The following is a 20,829-nucleotide window of genomic DNA, read 5'->3' on the forward strand; positions in this document are numbered from 1 at the left end:
TGGTAACTGTCTCTGCAGTGACTGTCAGTCTGGATCCAGAGTCTGCCCATTCCAGCCTTGCTGTCTCTGATAACAAGACTAGTGTGACCTGGAAAAACTTACCCAAGGGCTCAGAACATGGAGTCTATAGTGTCTTGGGTCATGAAGGCATCACATCAGGGTGCTGTTAATGGGAGGTGGAGATCAGGAATGCAGAAAGAAGTGAGTGGGCCCTTGGTGTCTGTAGGAGAGATGTGGAGAAGAATGGCTGGAACCAGGAATCCCCAGAAAAAGGGTTCTGGGTTGTGGGGATGTATGGATATACATTCTCTTCCCTTCCATATATTTCAGAACATGTTGTGCCAATTCCCCAGAGGGTAGGGGACCTGGACCTGGAGAAAGGGGATGTCTCATTCTACAACATGACTGATGGTTCCCACATTTTCTCCTTCCCTCTCACTTACTCCTCTGGGACTTTGTTTCCATACTTCAGGTTGAGGTCAGGAGATGTGTCCCTGACCATCTTCTCTGGGGTGGGTGGGCCTCTGCAGACCCCTGTTCCTGTTAACAACCCTCCTTGTTCTTCAGAGGAGCCTGTGAGCCTCCCAGGGCAGGGGTTCAGTTCAGGCTGTGGTGTTGATGGTGATCTCGCAGGGGCTGAATCTCCATTACTCCCCTCTGGTCCTGAAGCTATGTCCCCATAATGCTCCAACACTGTCCCAGATTCCTCATGGTGGCTTCTCCTGGAGCTGTAGATTCCCAGGGGTGATAGCCTCTGAAGTTAATCTTGAATGACTGGATGTCTTTCCCTTCTTTTCTGGGTATAGACTGCTAGGGTGAGGTTATGAAAATAGTCGGTTCATGATTTATGCTCAGGTATTAGAAGATAAATGTTGACTTTTTCAGCTGTAATGGAGTTGGCTGAATCTTGCTATTGGAAGTCATGTTTCTTTAGATCATGAGCATTATTTCATGGAGTCTTTGTATTGTTTTGATATGAAATAAGATTAGGTCTAAATTATTCTGAAGAATTAAATGATTTTTATTTTATATAGTTTGAGTTGTGTAAATGAACCCAGAGGCTACAGGTGGGTTACCTGCTCTATTTAGGAAATGTGCACTGTGACTAAAAAACATTGTCCATCTGAACATTTCTGAAGAAATGTATGGCTAATGGACTTAAAGAAGAGTGGAGTGTAATATTCTATTGTACGTGCTTCCTATTCTGGAATGGATGAGATATACTTATCTTAATGAACCTTAGTAAATATTTGTTATTTCTGAAATACTGGTGCTGCATTAATTAAGGGAATGGAAAATGAGAGTTTGGGTTTCCTTGTGAGTCAACAGCAGTTGGAAAGAACAGAACTACTACCAGAATAAAGGTAAATGAAGATGAATGTTTTTAGACCCTGGGTGAATTGCAGAAAGCTTTGACCATGAGCACAGTTCCAGAACTATGTATGGCTTCTGAGTACTTCTAGTCCAATTGTAAAGGTTGATGGAACCCACAGGAAACAGATGGAAGCCAGACTGTTGAGGACTCAGACATTAATGAATAAAGGTTTGTTGGCTCCTGAAGTAGAGAACACTGACCTGTTGTGATTCTGGGACAGATGAGAAGACACGGAATTGGAAGTAGAAGAAGGAGGTCACAGATCTCAATTCCTGCCTGTGACCAAAAGTAGGAAAAGGACTGGCATCCCTTTGCATATTTTTCTATCTTGGCATGTAGATGTGTCCTTTGTATTAATTATCTATTTTCCTTCTCCCTTCTTACCAGTGTGATTTTATGCAAGTTGTCCCTGGTAATATTTCAAATATAATGTCTGGGTAACAGAGGAGTCAAATGAGTGTGGCTGGACTTAAGGAATAAATACAACTGATTCATTGCCTGAGACTGCCTGTTTGTTCCATTTTGGGGAAAGAGTGAGAACTTTTTCACTTGTAAGTGTGGCCCTGTAGATGGGTGAAAATGTGGAGTTGTGTTGTTATATGGAATTTTCAATGTGAGTAAATGGTTTATCTGGAAGTTGAGGAACTAAAAGCGTGAAATCTATCCTTTATCAATTTATTGCCTTTTGATTTAAATCTACCCTGTATGTGACCTATTTGTTGATACTGGAGGTCATAAACGTTTCATTTTTGCCATGTGGCACAGTTGGTACCGCCTTTGTCAGTTAGTGCACTGTTGGGTTTGGCCAGAAAACACTGAGATGGTGAGTGAAAATATTACTCCAGACACATTCACAGGAGAATGGAGAAGCCTAGGGACCAGACACTCTAGCAGCAAAAGGGCTCCAGCCAAGTTCTGTCTCCAGTTTCATTGGGGTCATATCAATACACCATGTGCAAGCACAAAGCAGCAAGGAGGAAAGTGTAGCCTTAAGGTTCAGGACGGTAATATATGGTACACCATGTGGTAAGGGCAAGGAGGCTAGGAGTTCATGAAGTACATGAGCACTGCATGTGCCTGTTTCCCCTTGAAATTTAAACATTTACTCCCTAGATGAGAGCCTTGAGCCGCGGTAAAAATGTGGCCACATTCAGCCAAGAAATCTCTTTTTCTTTCTTTCTTTTTTTTTTTTACAAAGTAAAAAATGTATTTTTTATTTGAGTATGCTTGACACACAATATGGCATTAGCTTTTCTGTACAGCATAGTGATTTGACAAATTTATGTATATGCTACACTCACCATAAGCATAGTTACTATCTAGCAGCATACAAGACCATTATAATATCATTGACTATATTTTTATGCTGTACTCTTTATTCCTGTGATTATTCATTTCATATCCAGAAGCCTGTGTCTCCTTTCCCAGTTCTTTCTGAGGACTTTTTGCCAATGAGCACAGTGATTACATGGTCGTCAGAGAAAACTTATTATTGCTCATATACTGTTTTAAATTACATGAATCTGGTTTTTTTTTTTCAGCATAACAGTATTCATTGTTTTTGCACCACACCCAGTGCTCCATGCAATCCGTGCCCCCTCCAATCCCCCCCCCCTGGTCCCCCCACCCCCCCCCCCCCCCTTCAAAACCCTCAGATTGCAAGAAATTTCAATGGAGGCATAAATTTCTGGGCATTACTCCTTTGTTTTTCAATTAGTCTCATCCAGGGAGGCATATGCAAGATTTTCCCTACATAGCACCAGAGGTAACACAGCAAGACATAGCAGGAGAAAAGCTTTTTTTTTTTTTTCATGTTTTTTAAAAAAGATTTTATTTATGTATTTGTCAGAGAGAGATTGAGTGAGCACAAGTAGGGAGAGTGGTAGGCAGAGAGAGAAGCAGACTCCCTGCTGAGCAGAGAACCTAAAGCAGGACTCCATCCCAGGACTCTGGGATCATGACCTGAGCTGAAGGAAGACATTTAACTGAGTGAGCCACCTAGGTGTCCCACTTTTGATGTTGTTTCCCCCTTGACTTTACGACGCTACTGTCAGTGGCTGAGAAGACTTAGTTTCCCTTGCCTTTGGGTGAATGAATATGGCCTTGTAGCAGGTTGTGTTCTAGAGGGCTGCCTCCCAGGGAATCTTGTCAGTTCTCTAGTGAGAGTTTTCCTGCCCAACAGGCTTGGTCTGCAGCGTGTTGGTGCATTTCTTTCCTTCCTGGGGACTCTGGAGTACCTTGTCCAATAAACAGAATGTCAGTCTTATTCTTTCAAACGTATTCCGTTTTTTGGATGCTCTACCTCAGCCCTAGATGTAAAGTCTGCTTCCTATATCTTCTATTTCTGGTTTCCATAGAGCTTTCTTTTATCTCTTTCATAATTAAATACATCTTTCTTAATAATTCTTTATATCAGATTTTCCCTGTTAACCTGAGTGATGTGGTTTCTGCCTCTGACCAGACACTGAGTGATACAAATATCTAAACTGAACTGTATGTTGGAGGAGGGCATTGCACTGCTCACAGGACGTGGGAAAGAGTAGTAGAGGAATTTTCAAATTTGTCAAAATATTTATCCCAACAATAAAGTCATAAATATACTCTTTGGGATCTTTGTATATTTAAAAAATACTCTATGTGTTAATATATTATCTGACATGTTCATATCCTTTTACAGTATACTTTGTGGCTTTATGACACTGGATTCCTTTTAGATGGGCTATGGGTATATTTCCTTTGAAATGGAGGGGAAAGGAAGGTATGGATATGATACGAATTATCCACACACAAAAAAGGAATCTTGGGCACCTGGGTGGCTCAGTGGGTTAAGCCACTGCCTTCGGCTCAGGTCATGATCTCAGGGTCCTGGGATCGAGTCCCGCATCGGGCTCTCTGCTTAGCAGGGGGCCTGCTTCCCTTCCTTTCTCTCTGCCTGCCTCTCTGCCTACTTGTGATCTCTCTCTGTCAAATGAATAAATGAAATCTTAAAAAAAAAAAAAAAGGAATCTTTTGAAACTAGTGGACCAGCAGCCCATGTAATTCCAGAAAGAATGGTTAAAACCATCATTCTTGGGAGGAGTGAGGTCAGCATCATGGCAGAATGAGTCCTTCCATTTGTCTCCCCCTTTCTGTTTACAACTAGTAAGATTCCAAAACCCAACAAAGGTTCCTCTGGACAGCACATGAGACACCAAAGAGATCCACCCATGTTTACATTTGAGAGGGTGTGGATTGGTATTCAGGGAGACCAGACCCCAGGCAGTTTGGTGGGGCCTGTTACCCTGGCTTTTACAGTGGTGGTAATGCTCACCTGTGACTCCTGTGGTCCAGAAGGTTGGGGTGGAAAGGGGTGAGTGAAAGGCTACTTGACCTTGTGGGCTATGACTGGAGGACCCCATCGCTGTGAAGCCACAGAGCAGGGTCGTCTGAGGTAGGGCATCTGACCAGGAGGGGACAGTGGGGGAAGGTAAAAGGCAAGGGAAGGAGGCAGAGAAGAAGAAACACTTTATTCTCTGTCTGCCCTGAGAGTTCAGCAAGAGAGCTCCCAGCTCCATGGGACTCATGAACTTGAGGATCCTCCTCCTGGAGTGTGGGGCACACCCCAAACCCAAGGGACTTAGTACATACAGGCCCCTCCAGAGTTGCCAGTCTCCTCCTTTTTTTTTTTTTTTTTTTTTTTTTTTCCTTTGAGCCTGGTCTATACAGCCACCAGGGCTACTCTAGTAAGAGAAAGGAAAAGATTGTGCTCTTCTGCCACCTGCTGTAATACTAAAATAGGGCCTCCCCATGAACTGTTAGCATCAAAGTTAACAAATTTTTGCCTACATTCAAAAGGTGTTGGCTACTTCAGACTATTTGGCAGAGGAAAATCTCATTAAAGAGCATGAGAAATCATGGTAATATGGTTTTGCTAAAAAGAAATGACACTTCTCCAGCCACCAACCCTACATTTACAGAAGACTGTGATCTAAGTAATAGAGAATTCAAAATAACGGCCAGAACGGAATTCAACAAGATATACGAGAATCAGGCAATTCAATGAACTCAGTAATAAAATGAATGGGTAGAAGGAGTACATTACCCAAGAGACTGAATTTCTAAAAAAGCACCAAACCGAAATTCTGGAGCTGAACTCAGTAAATGAGATGAAGAATGCATTAGAAACATTGGAAATAGAGCAGATCAGGTGGAAGGGAGAATGCATGGTCTGAAAGGTGGAATCTAGAAATGATTCAGGTAGAAGTGAAGAGAACTAAGGTTTCTTCTTCTTATTATATTTTTAAAAGATTTTATTTATTTATTTGACAGACAGAGATCACAAGTAGGCAGAGAGGCGGGCAGAGAGAGAGGGGGAAGCAGGCTCTCCACCGAGCAGAGAGCCCGATGTGGGGCTTGGTCCCAGGACCCTGAGATCATGACCCGAGCCGAAGGCAGAGGCTTAACCAGTAAGCCACCCAGATGCCCGGTTTCTTATTATTTTTTAAAGTGAAAAAACCCTGGAGTGCCTGGCTGCTTCAGTTAGTGGAGCATCCGACTCTTGATCTTTGGATTGTGACCTAGAGCCCTATGTTGCATGTAGAGATTACTTAAAAGAAAAACAAGCTTAAAAATTGAAGAAATCCTGCAAGAGCTACCACACTCCATTAGGAGAGCCAGTTAAGAATAGTGGGTATACCAAAAGGAGAAGAGAAGGAGAAGAGGGGCAGAATTGTTATTACAAAAGTGTTGACTGAGAACTTCCCAATCCTGGGGAAAGAACTGGACATAGAAGTCTGGGAAGTTAACAGATAACTTCATTATCTCAATACAAAAATACCATCTCCAAGACACTTTCCAATGACACTGTCAAATGTCAAAGATAAAGAAGGAATCTTGAAAGTATAAAAGAAAGTAACGTAAAAATGAGTTCCCATAGGAGAGATCATTAGCAGATTTCTCAGCAGAAACTCTGTAGGCCAGGAGAGAGCGGAATGACATAATCATAGCATTGACAAATAAATATTGCCAGACAAGAAATCTGTATCCAGGATTTATCTTTCAGACATGAAGGAGAAATAAAGACTTTCCCACACAAAGAAAACTTGAGGGAATTCCCCACCACTAGTCCTGCCTCCAAGACATATTGAGGGGAACTTTAGTACTGTAATGAAAAGATGAAGGTACAGAGACTCTGAGTAAGCTGGCAGACAGTCAGAAACTGTAACCTTATTTTAGAATAGGGCATTAAACACTTAATGATAACAGCAATGGCTAAAGTTATTAAAAATAACTAGAGCTACTGCAGTTAGTAACAAACTTATACCAGGAAAAGTGTTTGTGACAGCAAAAATGTCAAAGGGGAAGAGGAAAATGAGAACAGCCATGTAGGCAAATGAAGAAAAGTTGCCAACAGCAGGAAATCACCATTTAATCTAGGAGACAGTTTATACAGTTTGTCAGGGTAAGACAAAACAATATCGAGAGCAGAGAGAACCTTGAAAAAGGGCAAACTGAGGGAATAATCATGGAAAACCAACAAGTGATAAAAGTAGAAACACAAAGAAGAAGAAATAATAAAGATACAAAACAATCAGAAAAGAAAAGATAAAATGACAATAGTAAGTCCTTTCATATCAATAATCACTTAAATGTAAGTGGGATGACTTTACCAATCAAATGACAGATAGTACCTTGATAAATTAAAAACATAGACCCAAGTATGTGATGCTTTCAGAAGGGTCATTTTAGCTGTAAGGACAAATGTAGTTTTATAGTGAAGGAATGGTTGTAGATAACCCAAGCGAATGATCCCCTGATGGAACACAGAAATCTTAACAAAATTAAGAAGACTGAAACCATATCAGACAACTTCTCTGACCACATTGGTATGAAAGTAAAAATGAATAAGAGGAAACTGAGTAGACCTAAATATATGTGGGAAAGAGATGACAAAATTTTAAACAACTGAAGCCAGACGCCTGAGGCCAGATTCTTGGATAAGTCTTGAAAGCATATGCAGAACTACATTGTATTAGTTGCATTATTACCTTAGATGCACGTCACGTTTTATTCCCTACTGAGGACGTTTTCACATTACTTAACCTCATGCATGATCAATCATTTACTTTGCCTTTTATCCCTACTCCCTGTTTACCCACTGATTATAGAAACCTAATGGGGAGTGGAAAGAAACATTTGTCTCAAAATTATCTGACATACCTGATCATTCCAGGTCCTGAATGGGGTGCCTTATTTTCCAGAGGAATACAGAGCTCCAGACTGTTTCAAGGCCCACCCTCTCAAGGTTTCCAGAAACACCTCATCCTCCTCTTATATATTAACCTCCTTCCACAAACAAGTAGTGGCTGTCCCTGTTCCTCCAGAGGGCAATGCAGCTTCGGGAATGATAGCCAGCTTTCTCACTGGGCTTTCCTTGTGATAATGAGTGAGACTTTCTTGCCTCAAAACCCATGTCTCAGACATTGGCTTACTGGGCACTGGGTGCTCAACTAGTCTGAGTTTGGTAACACAATTTATAGGTCAAAGAGGAACTCAAAAGGAAAATAAATAATGGTCTCAAACAAGTGAAAATGAAAATACAATATATCAAACTTTGCGGGTTGCAGTAAAAGCAGTTCAGAGAGGAAGTTTAGAGTAACAAAAATTAGAAAGATCTCAAAAAAAAATCTACCTTTACACTTCAATGAACTAGAAAAAGAGGAACAAATTAATCCCCAAGTTAACAAAAAGGAAGAAATACTAAAAATCAGAGCAGAAGTAAATGAAATAGAGACCAGAAAAACAATAGAAAGGATCAATGAAACTAAAAGCTGGTTCTAGAAGATGATGAACACAAACTGGCAAAAAGTTAGCTAGTCTAAGAAAAAAAAGGGACATAGTACTGTACGGTGACTAATATAATAAAAAAAGAAGAAATAAAAGAGGGTTATTACAATGCATAGGACAGGAATACGTAGAATTATGAAAGACTATGAATAATTGCATATCAACAAATTATATATCTAAAGGAAATGGGTACATTCTTAAAAATACCCAACTGACCAAGACTGACTTAGGAAGATGTAGACAACCTGAACAGACCAGTGTAGTCATCTGAGAGGCACAGGTGGAGGCTGAAGGACAGGAAGACAGGCTTGTAGGGGAGGCACAGATACCAGAGAGCTTGGAGTTGAGGAACACATGGGGCCTACAGGCCCCCTGATTGTAACTGACATGCACAAGGAGCTCTCCTTATGGCCGTTCTCTGCCCACTGATAACCAGATAAGCTCTGACCTGGCTGAGTTCCAAGAGCCCCCTCAACTAGCCTCTGTATTCATTGTGGAGAACTGGGCTGCAGGAGTTTTGAACAGTTACAGTGAGATTCCAGAAAAATCGCATCCCTACTCCACTGCTATCCCTGCCAGAAAGACAGCTCTCCCTGTGGTCCTGCCTATTTGTCTCTTCCCCCAGAGCCCAGCTGGTGGATGATGTGCCCTGGGATAATGTCCCCGCAGAGAAGGGGCAGGTCTTTCTACTACCATCTGACTGAATAGGACAAGTACTGGCTCTGCCTTCACACCAGTGTGAGGAACCCCAGCCCTCAGGACATTTATCCAGGCCCCACCCCTCCTAGCATCCTGCTCAGCTACCATTGAGGTTTTCTGAATGGTAAAGTGGACTCCAAAGTCCCTGTTATTGAAGAGAACTTGTTAGAGGACAAAGATTTGTTGAAGAAATGCCATGCTTGGAAGCTGTCCTGATGTTCTTCCTATCTTAGTCCTGTGAACTCCCTGGAATTAACACTTATCTGATGTTAATCAGAGCACTATGTGCTCCCTGACCAGCCTGCCAATGTGCCTGCCCTTCCACCAGCCATGAACACAGGAAGCTCCCTACCTGATCTCACCAACCTGCACTTTCCCCTGGCACTTCCCACCCCCCAGGGCTCTGAGGAGACAGCCTATCCCAGCTTGAGGGAGGGTATCAGTACCTCCAAATTAAGACACAGCATGATCTACCTCAGGATCAGTGGGAGCCAGTGCCTGGACCAGGCTTGGGCTATGATGAGACAGGACTTTACTCCCTGCTCAGCTACCCATCCTGTGGTCTTCCCTGGGCAATCCCAACTCCTGGACCTCTTGGAGCATTCCCCACCCCCACATTCAAGGCTCTGATAGCCATCCCTGACTGTCAGCCTCTTTCCTCCTCACTCAGTGCTCTGGTTCTCTCATCCTCCAGTTCCTGCCCCTCTGCTTCCTCTCCTGTGCTGGGTAACCCCCTTACCCAGCTTCTTTCCCTGGAATCCCTTCCTGCCACTACCATGTTCCCCTCAGCCTCCTGAGCTTGCCCAAGGACTCAGCTGACACCCAAAAGCAGCTGCCCCAAAAGTTTGTGACAACAATGTCACCTGCCTTCTCCGCATCACTCAGGAGTCCACCTGGATACTAGCAAACTGTTCACTGACCAGTGGCTGCCTCCATACCCATACAGCCCCCCAAATTTGGTTCTGCCCACACAGCCACCTACCCCAAAGCCTCTATAGCATCCAGCGATGTCCTCTCAGGCCTGCTTAAAGCACCTTCAGGTGGGCAGCACCTGGGTAGCCCACCACACTGTGGGACACTATACCCACCCAACTCAATGGGCATAAGCAAGCATTTTACCATCAGCCAGTGAGGGACTTCAGCCTGGGATACCTGTTTCCTCAGGGCATGCTCTTTGATGACTGCTGCTCTGACTTGTTTGTCCCCTGGCATGCACACACTCTGTCTCAGCAGCAGGAATGGTTTAGCATGGAAGCCCACCAACCAGCCTGGTGTTGGACCCCTCAGATTTTCTGAGGGTCCTTTATATTTAGGGGACAAGGGGCTTTTTAGTGACCTACAGGACCCCCATGCCCTCAACCACCAGAACTTGACCCTCTGTTCCTGCCATGGCTCAGGGCCCAACATCATCCTCCCAGGAGAGTCCTCCCCAGGTTATTGTAATGAGATTGTGGCAGCCCTGGCTTGAGTGCCTGGCAGATGCTGGCAAGGATGTGGAGAAAGGGGAACCCTCCTACACTGTTGATGGGAATGCAATCTGGTGCAACCACTCTGGAAAACAGCATGGAGGTTCCTCAAAAAGATGAAAATAGAGCTACCTTATGACCCAGCAATTGCACTACTGTGTATTTACCCTAAGAATACAAATGTAGTGATCTGAAGGGGCACATGCACCCGAATGTTTATAGCAGCATTGTCCCCAATAGCCAAACTATGGAAAGAACATAGATGTCCATCAAGAGATGAATGGATAAAGAAGATGTGGTATATATGTACAATAGAATACTATGCAGCCATCAAAGAAAAATGAAATCTTTCCATTTGAGATGATGTGGTGGAACTAGAGGGTTTTATGCTTAGCTAAATAAGTCAACCAGAGAAAGACAACAATCATATGATCTCTCAGATATTGGGAAGTGGAGATGCAACGTAGGGTGTTTGGCAGGGTAGGAAAGGAATAAATGAAACAAGATGGGATCAGGAAGGAGACAGACCATAAGAGACTCTTACTGCCATAAAACAAACTGAGGGTGACTGGGGGGAGGAGGATAGGGAGAGGGCGGTGGGGTTATGGACATTGGGGAGGATGTGTGATATGGTGAATGCTGTGAAGTGTGTAAACCTGGTGATTCACAGACCTATACCCCTGGGGCTAACAATACATTATATGTTTATTAAAAAATTAAAAAATTAAAAACAAAACAAAACAAAACCCCCAAAACTCCCAAAAGAAAATCTCATGGTCAAATGACTTCACTAGTGAATTCTAATGAACATGCAGTGGAAAATTAATACCAATACTCCTCAAACTCTTCCAGAATGTTAAGGAAGAGGCAACAATTTCAAATTCATTCTACAAAGGCAGTATTATTTTGATGGCAAACCAGATAAGGATACCACCACGACAAAAAAAGCAATAAACCAGTATCCTTGATGAATACAGATGGAAAAATCCTCAGCAAAGTGTTATCAAACTGAGTTCCCACATTGGACAAATTAGACACCATGGCTAAATGGGATTTATCTGTGGGGTGCAAGGTTGTTGAACCTACAAAGAGCAATAAGTGTAATTCAATACACCAAGAGAATGAAAGGTAAAAAATCACATGATCATCTCAAAACTTGCCCAAAGAAATTAGACAAAATATACCCTTCTTTTATGATAAAACTCTTAATCAATTGGATGTAGAAGGAGCATTCCTCTACCTAATAAAGGCCACCTACAGGAAACCCACAGCAACCATCCTACTCAATGAAGAAAAATTGAAAGCATTTCCTCTAAGAGGAGGAACATAACAAGGAAGGACACTCTCCCCAACTCTCTATTCAATATAGCAGTGGAAGTCCTAGCTAGCAATTAGGCAAGAGAAAGAAATAAAAGCTTTCCATATTAGGAAGGAAGAAGCGAAAATGTCACTCTTTGCAAATATCATCTTACATACAGAAAAATCTGAAGAGTCAATAAAAAAATCTTTTGAAAGTAATCAATGATTCAATAAAGTGACATATTACAAATTGATTTACAAAAATCAGTGGCATCCTTGTACGCTAATGGTGCCCAGGCCTCTCTCCCTTGATGCTTTCAAGGTGAGAGGCCAAAGTGCCAGTTCTCCAGGCCTTTTCCCTTAACTTGGCACTCACATCCCTCCCCCTAGGATTTGCCCATTTTAGCCTTGACCTTGAATGGGCCTGAACTACATGGGACTGAGAGAGTGAGTACATTCTTCTAGGTCACACTTGCTCTCTGCAAATGATTCACTGACATCGCAGGGACTGAGGAATGCGATTGAGACACTCTGGGCATTTCTGTGACTATGTACTGAGTGAAGTCTTTCACTGATAGAGCAAAATACATAGTGTCCTGTATTATCATACCTTTTCTCTCAATGTGCTCTGAAGAATTAAATCGTGACACATAAATGGATGTGCAACAGGTTCAAATGTTTCAAATATCTTTCCTGCTGTCTGTCCATTGCTTTTAAAAATTACAGTCTCAAAAAATAAATTAGTCCCATTAACCGGAGGTAGGTTAATCATAGATGGAATTATTACTAATTGCTCAATAATACTTGAAACCACCCCAAGGGGCTTTAGATCAGTATATTCAGGCAGAATAATAGCAAGTTTTTCAAGAGAAGGTAGTTCATTAAGAAGTAACTCATCTTCAGTTTTAAGAGGAAAATTATTATTTTCCTTCCCAGTTTGTCAATCATCTTCTCCACCTGACAGCAGTGGAGGAAGATGATGAGAATGAGGAGGCGCTTGAACTATCTGAATCTGTTGCACTGTCCAAGTCGGAATCCGAGTCCGAAGAGTTTAGAGAGTCCGGGGTCCCCGCCGGCTCTGCCACGCCTGGGGCGGTGATGCAGTTCCCTCCATGGGAAGTTCTGGGCTTGACTGTGGAGCGAATTCAGGTGGCTGCTCCTTGGCAGGCTGAACCTCCTTGGCCTGTCTGGTGTCCTGGGACACCACTTCCGACTGCAGTGACGGCCGTGACGCTGGAACAGGTATACAGCCCCGAGACTGCACCGCCTGACCTTGGCCATCCCCCAAACCAGTGCCATTAAATTTCAGAGTTTCCCGCTGAGCCGCGGTGGCCTCAACTACTTCTCAGGTGTCACGCCAGAGGGCACTGACAGGCTTACACCCCGTTAGGAAAAAAAAAAAGAACTGTGGGGGGTTGTAATCGCATCTGGGCCAGATTTCCCGTGTTTCTAGGGTAACTGCATGGGGACCTGCCTGGAAACACGCCCCGCTGCTTACACAGGGGCACTTCAGGGGAGTCTACTCTGCATTTGCTTTTCTTTTAATTTCTTATTTACTCATTGTTAATTAATGAGTATAATAAAATTTCTCCAAGTGTCTATACGAATGTCTTTTTCCTTGAGTCCTTTGCCTTTATATAGCTCAGGGCTCTGGTGGGAGTGATGCCTCCTCACTTTTCTTGGAATCTCAGACATTAGAATTAGAGTGAATCTCCTACTCAGAGCGTGCTGGGACAGGTGCCCATTGTCACATACACTGTGCAGCTGACCTCTGGGTGGACATCCACATGCTCCAACCCTTGGGAGTTCCTTAAGGAATTCTCAGAGGCACCTTTGTTTTGATACTTCGGATATGGGATGACAATCTCTTTGGAGGGGCTGTGCTCACCAGAGGGACGGATGTGTGGACTCAGAGGATGGTGAACATTTCCACTGTACCCTTTGACAGCTCATAGCAGGCTGTCAGGGCAAAACTCAGACCACCAGCTAGAGTAAATGCTGGTTAGAGGATTAAGGAAAATTTTGAAAGGCCAAAAGAATACTATCATGTATGTGTGTGTGTGTGTGTGTGCTGTCATATTCCACATCTTTCCAGGTAGCAAACAAGCCAAAAACTTTACCCCGCAGAGGAAGATAACCCAGTGAACCCTTCTTCTTAAAAGTGTCAAAAGAAATGAAACTCTCTGCAAGCCAGAATGAGTGACATGATATATGCAAAGTGCTGAAAGGAAAAAGAACTACAACCAAGAAGAATGTACTTGATAAGACTTTCGTTCAGATTTGAAAGAGAGATCAACATTTTCCTAGAGAAACGAAAGCTAAAAGAGTTTATCACCACTAAAACAGTATTACAGTCAGTGAAAAGTCAGTGAAACTGACTTTTTGAAAAGGGAAAATGAGGGGTGCCTGGGTAGCTCAGTGGGTTAAAGCCTCTGCCTTTGGCTCACGTCATGGTCCCGGGCTCCTGGGATCGAGCCTCACATCAGGATCTCTGCTCCATAGGGAGCCTGCTTTCTCCTCTCTCTCTCTCTGACTGCCTCTCTGCCTACTTGTGATCTCTGTCTGTAAAATAAATAAATAAATAAAAAATGAAATGGAAAACGAGCGACCAGAAAATGCATAATAAGTTATGAGTAAAAAGATGTAAAATACAAAAAATATGTAAATATGATAGCATGTACATAAAATATGGAAGAGATAAGGAAAAAGGAAGAGAAGTTTTTCTAAAAAAGAATGTGTTTATTTATTTTTAAAAGTATTTATTTATTTATTTCAGGGAGAGAAAGAGAAATAGCACAAGAAGGGGAAGCAGCAGGCAGAGGAAGAGAGAGAAGCAGGCCGCTGAGCAGGGAGCTAGATGTAGGGCTTGATCCCAGAACCCTGGGATCAGACCTGAGCTGAAGACAGACGCTTAAGCAATTGAGCCACCCAGGGATGTGTAAAGAATGTATTTAGACTCAAGTGACTGTCCAATTAATATACACTGCTATAATGCAGGATATTATATAAGAACTTCTGAGTAACAACAAACCTAAAACCTGTAGTGGATACACAAAATTAAAAAAAGAAAAAGTGAAACAACCCTACAGAAACTCGTCAATCACAAAGAAATAGAGGAAGATAAGGAGACAGGAACAGAAAACTACAAACAACCAGACAACAAATAACAAAATTTCAATAGGGACATATGTCTCAATAATTATGTTAAATGTAAAGGACTTAAATATTCCAATCAAATGACAAGGTAGAGAATGGATAAATAAGCAACACCTATCTATATGGTGCCCAGAAGTGATCATCTCAGATGTGGAGATACATGCAGAGTAAAAGCTAAGGTATGGAAAACATAGATGCATGTGTTTGGAAGCAAAAAAATAACCAAACAAACAAAAATCAAAACAAAATGAAAACAACCCAGAGAAGAAATGCTTATATCAGAAAAAAAGGAATTTAAAAGAAAGACTGTAATGAGCTATAGAAAAAGACATTACATAATGCAAAGGGGTAAATCCAACAGAGAGATAAAACAATTCTAAATATCTATGCACCCAACACTGAAGCACCTAAATACATAAATCAAATATTAATGGACATAAGGAGACAAGATGATATGGCACAGCAAGGGTATTGGGCTTTAACCCCAAAGTACATCAATGGATAGAGCATCAGGGCAGAAAATCAATAAGGAAATCATGTCTTTGGATGAGAAATGAGACCATGCAGACAACACAGATGTATACAGAACATTCCATCCCAAAACAACAGAATACACATTTTCTTCCAGTATATATGGAACATCTAGAGTATATCACATGTTAGGGCATAAAACAAGCCTCAGTAAATTTAAAAAGAGAAAAACTGGAAAACACACAAACACGTGGAGTCTAAACAACATGATACTAAACAAACAGTGATTCAACAAAGCAGTCTAATGTAATAAAAAAATGGGAAATATATATAAATATCTACAAAAAGTGGAAACATGAAAAACAAAAATATCCTCTCTATATAATAAATAACATTAAAATAATGAAAATGAGACAATGGTTAAAAATAATCTTTGAACACAGGGAAAGCATTTTGTTAAAATTTGAATTCAATTAGCCAATTACCCATCACCCTGTTACACCATACCCCCACCAACCTCCCCTTCCACAACCCTCAGTCTGTGTCCCAATGGTCCATTTTTGCTTTTGTTTCTCTTGACTTTAGAGACATGTCTTGCAAGACTTTGCTCTGGCCAAGGTTGAAGTGGTTACTGCCTTTATTCTCAGAGATTTTCATGGATTCCTGCTTCACATTTGGGTCTTTCATCCATTTTGAGTTTATCTTTGGGTATGGTGTGTGATTCTCTTTCTTCAGTCACATTATTAATGTATAGAAATGCAACTGATTTCTGTGCATTGATTTTGTATCCTGTCGTGTTGCCAAATTGCTGTATGAGTTCTAGCAAGTTTGGGGTAGAGTTTTTTGGGTTTTCCACATAAAGTACCATGCCATCTGGGAAGAGAGAAAGTTTGACTTCTTTGCCAATTTGAATGCTTTTTATTTGTTTTTGTTGTCTGATTGCTGAAGCTAGGACATCTAGTACTATGTGGAACAATAGTAGTGAGATTGGCATCCCTGTCATGTTCCTGACCTTAAGGGAAAATCTCTAAGTTTCTTCCCATTGAGAATGATATTTGCTGTGGGCTTTTCATAAATGACTTTTATGATACTGATGTATGGTTCTTCTATCCCTACATTTTGAAGAGTTTTAATGAAGAAAGAATGCTGTATTTTATCAAATGCTTTTTCTGCATCAAATGAAAGGATCATATGGTTCTTGTCTTTTCTCTTATTTATGTGATCTATCACATTGATTGATTTGTGAATGTTGAACCACTCTTGCATCACAGGAATACATCCCACTTGGTCGTGGTGAATAATCCTTTTAATGTACTGTTGCATCCTATTGAGTAGTGTCTTGGTGAGAATTCTGGCATCTCTGTTTATCAGGGATATTTGTCAGTAACTCTCCTTTTTGGTGGGATCTTTATCTGGTTCTGGGATCAAGGTAAAACTGGTCTCATAGAATGATCGGAAAATTTCTTTCTATTTCTATTTTTTTTTAAAGCAGTTTCAGAAGAGTAGGTATTAGTTCTTCTTTAGATGTTTGGTAGAATTCCCCTGGAGTCATCTGGCCCTGGATTCTTGTTTGTCAAAAGATCTTTGATTACTATTTCAATTTCCTTGCTAGTTGGCATATAGCTGCTATAATAAGTTCTTAAATTGTTTCTATTTCCTTAGTGTTGGTTTTGATCTCTCCTCTTTCACCTATGGTTTTCTTAATTTGAGTCCTTTCTGTTTTCTTTTAAACAAATTTATTTGGCTTTATTTATTCATTTCTGTGAGAGAGAGCGTGTAAGTGAGTGAGAGAGAGAACAAGGCGGGGGGAGGGGCTGAGGAAGAAGCAGACTCCCTGCAAAGCCGAGAGCCTCGATCCCAAGACCCTGGGATCATGACCTGAGCTGAAGGCAAGTGCTTAACTGACAAAGCCACCCAGGTGCTCAAGGGTCCTTTTTCTTTTCTTTTTTTTTTTTTTTTTTTTTTTTTTTGTCTGGCTGGGAGTTTAACAATCTTATTAATTCTTTCAGTGAAACAGCTTCTACTTTCATTGATCTGTTCTACTATTCCTCTGGTTTCTATTTCATTGGTTTCTGCTCTAGTCTTTCTTATTTCTCTTCTCCTGCTTGGTTTAAGCCATATTTGCTGTTCTTTCTCCAGTTCTTTTAGGTGTAAGGAGAGCTTGTGTATTTGAGATTTTTCTAATTTTTGAGAGAGGCTTGTATTGAAATACAGCTCCCTCTTAAGACTGCTTCTGCTGTTTGTCAAAGGTTTGAACAGTGTGTTTTCATTCTCATTAGTTTTCATGAAATTTTAAAGATCTTTAATTTCCTGGTTGACTCTTCATTCTTTAGTAGGATGCTCTTTAACCTCGAAGTGTTTTGTTTCCTTCCAAATTTCCTCCTGTGATTGAATTCAAGATCACTGTTGTCTGAAAACATGCAGGGAATTACCCCAGTCTTGGTATTGCTTAAGACTTGATTTGTGACCTGGGATGTGATCTGTTTGGAGAATGCTCCATGTGCACTTGAGAAGAACATGTATTCTGTTGCATTAAGGTAGGTTTGTTGCCAGCCTAATGTTTCTACCATTGTAGGTTAAGAACCTGTTGTCTTGGGGCTCCTGGGTGGCTCAGTGGGTTAAGCCTCTACCTTCAGCTCAGGTCATGATCCCAGGGGCCTGGGATCGAGTCCCGCATAGGGCTCTCTGCTCAGCAGGGAGCCTGCTTCTCCTCATCTCTCTCTCTGCCTGTCTCTCTGCCTATTTGTGATCTCTCTCTCTGTCAAATAAATAAATAAAATCTTTTAAATAAAAAAAATTAAAAAAAAAAAGAACCTGTTGTCTTAAGCTGCTTTCAGGATTTTGCTTTCATCTCTGAAATTTGCAAGCTTCACTATTACATGTTGGGGTGTGGATCTATTTTTATTGATTTTGGGAGGGTCCTCTCTATCTCTTGGACTCGAATACCCATTTCCTTCCCCAGATTCAGGAAGTTCTCAGCTATGATTTGCTTAAATATACCTTCTGGCCCTCTCTTTCTCTTTCTTCTCTCTCAGGTCCCCCACCCAAATTCTAATATTGTTTCATTTGATGGCTTGGCTGATTTCTCAAGGTTTCCCCTAATGGTCCATTAGTTGTTCTTTTCTCTTTTCCTCAACTTCTTTCCTTTCCATCAACTTGTCTTCTATGTTACTTACTCTCTCTTCTGCCTCACTTATCCTAGCTGTTCAGACATCCAGTTTAGACTGCATCTTACTTAAAGCATTTTAAATTTAGGCCTTACTGGATTTCATTTCTGCACTATGAGACTGTCTAGTGTCTTTTATTCTTTTTTTCAGGCCCAGCTAGTAACTTTTTACTTATTATCCTGAATTCCATCTTCAACACTCTACTTATATGCATATTGATTAGATCCATGACAGCATTAACTCTGGTTCTTTCTTTTGTTGTGAATTCCTCCTTCTAGTCATTTTGTTCAGAGAAGAATGGATGAACAAGTGAAATAAATCAAAATCAACCATGAGCCATGTGAAATACACACCAGACAAATCCAAAGAGATCAAAACAAACAAACAAAAAAGAAATAAAGAAAACAAAAGAGAGGAAGAGAAGACAATATAATTTCCCAGATGGACAAAACAGGACGATCCACTTCTCCTGGGTGTATTTTAGTCCATTTGTTAGAAGACACTAAATCCCAAAATTGTGAAGAAAACAAAACTTATATACACGCAAAAATTAAATGAATACAGTGAAAGGAAACAAAAAAGGCAGAATATATTGATAAAATGTAAACATGAAAAATGAAAATAGAAAAAGACTTAAAAAATTGAGGAAGGCACAAAAAAAATGAAAAGACATTCCATGCTCATGGATTGGAAGAACAAATATTGTTAATATGTGTATGTTACTTAGAGCGATCTACACATTTAATGCAGTCCCTGTCAAAATGCCATCATGAAAGAGGGGGGCAATATGGCAGAGGAGTAGAGGACTCCATTTCAACAGATGCCCTGAATTTAGCTGGATATCTACCAAGCTGTCTGAACACCGATGGAATCAGCCTGAGATGTAAGATTATATGTCTGGATCTCTCTGGGGACAGAGAATCTTCAGTCGTGAGGTACAAAGGATGGAGCTGTGATTGTGCAGACCGATATCAGAGGATAAACAGAAGGGGGAAGGACCCACCAGAAGCTACCCACTGGGAAGTAAATTAATATCCCAGTGCAAAAACATCCTGCACTGAGGACCAATGAGTGTTTTCAGAGGGGTGGTGGTGGGACAGAAAGTGCCCAATATAACAGCATTCAAACAGAATCCAGGAGCTTAAGGTGAACTTGCTGGACCAGGAGAGGCACTTGTGAGACCTGTGCCTGTGGATCTGGGGGTCTGACCTTCGCCAGGGCAGCTTCTGCAGCTGCCACCCTCACCCACCCAGACTGAGATCACTCATGGTCTTGGTGGCACAAACATGCAGCCAAGAGGAATTTATCCAGCAAGGCTGTGATTCAGAACAGATGGAGAGACAAAGAGCTTCCAGGACAGGCAGAAACTGAAAGAATATGTGATCACCAAGCCAACCCTGCAAGAAATACTAAGGGCAATTAGATAAAAGGAGAAAGTCCCCAAGAGTGATATAGAACAGAAATATACAGAGACAATCTACAGAAACAAGGACAGGCAGCCTGAAGACAATAAAAATCCCATCTTTCAATAATTACTTTCAACGTGAATGCCCAAAATGCTCCCATAAAATGGCACAGGGTTGCAGATTAGATAAAAAGGACCCATCCATATGCTTTCTATAAGAGACTATGGTTGAACTTAAAGATACCTCTAGATCGAAAGTGAAGGGATTGATAACCATTGTTCATGCCATCAGAACTCAAAAGAAAGCTGAGGTAGCAATTCTCTTATCAAATTAGATTTTAAGATAAGGACTGTAGTTAGAGATACAGAAGGACACTATATGATTCTTAAAGTGTCCATCCAACAAGAGGATCTAACAATTATAAATATTTATGTCCCCAACATGGGAGCAGCCAACTACATAAGCCAACTGTTACATATATATACACATATATATATGTGTGTGTGTGTGTGTGTGTGTATATATATATATATATATATATATATATATATATATATGATAGATAGATAGATAGATAATAACACCTTAATAGTAGGAGACCTCAACACTCGACTCTCAGCAATAGACAGATCATCTAAGCATCTAAGCAGAAAATCAAAGAAGAAACAAGAGTCTTGAATGACAGACACACTGCACCAGAAGAACCTCATAGATATATACAGAACATGCCCTGAAACAACAGAATACTCATTCTTCTCAAGCACAAAAAGAACTTTCTTTTTTTAAAAAATTTATTTTTATTTTCAGCATAACAGTATTCATTATTTTTGCACCACACCCAGTGCTCCATGCAATCCGTGCCCTCTATAATACCCACTACCTGGTACCCTGACCTCCCACCCTCCGCCCCTTCAAAAGCCTCAGATTGTTTTTCAGAGTCCATAGTCTCTCATGGTTCACCTCCA

General features: G+C 41.2%; 2 pseudogenes; one reads left to right on the forward strand and one right to left on the reverse strand.

Moving 5' to 3' along the window:
• The first annotated feature begins 4,755 nt into the window (after positions 1–4,755).
• Positions 4,756–12,129, forward strand: LOC132018581 (CREB-regulated transcription coactivator 2-like; annotated as a pseudogene).
• The window catches only part of LOC132018582 (H/ACA ribonucleoprotein complex non-core subunit NAF1-like), a 46,399-nt pseudogene continuing 37,695 nt past the window's right edge, over positions 12,126–20,829 (reverse strand).

This window comes from Mustela nigripes, chromosome 5 (assembly GCF_022355385.1).
Source record: "Mustela nigripes isolate SB6536 chromosome 5, MUSNIG.SB6536, whole genome shotgun sequence".
Classification (NCBI taxonomy): domain Eukaryota; kingdom Metazoa; phylum Chordata; class Mammalia; order Carnivora; family Mustelidae; genus Mustela; species Mustela nigripes.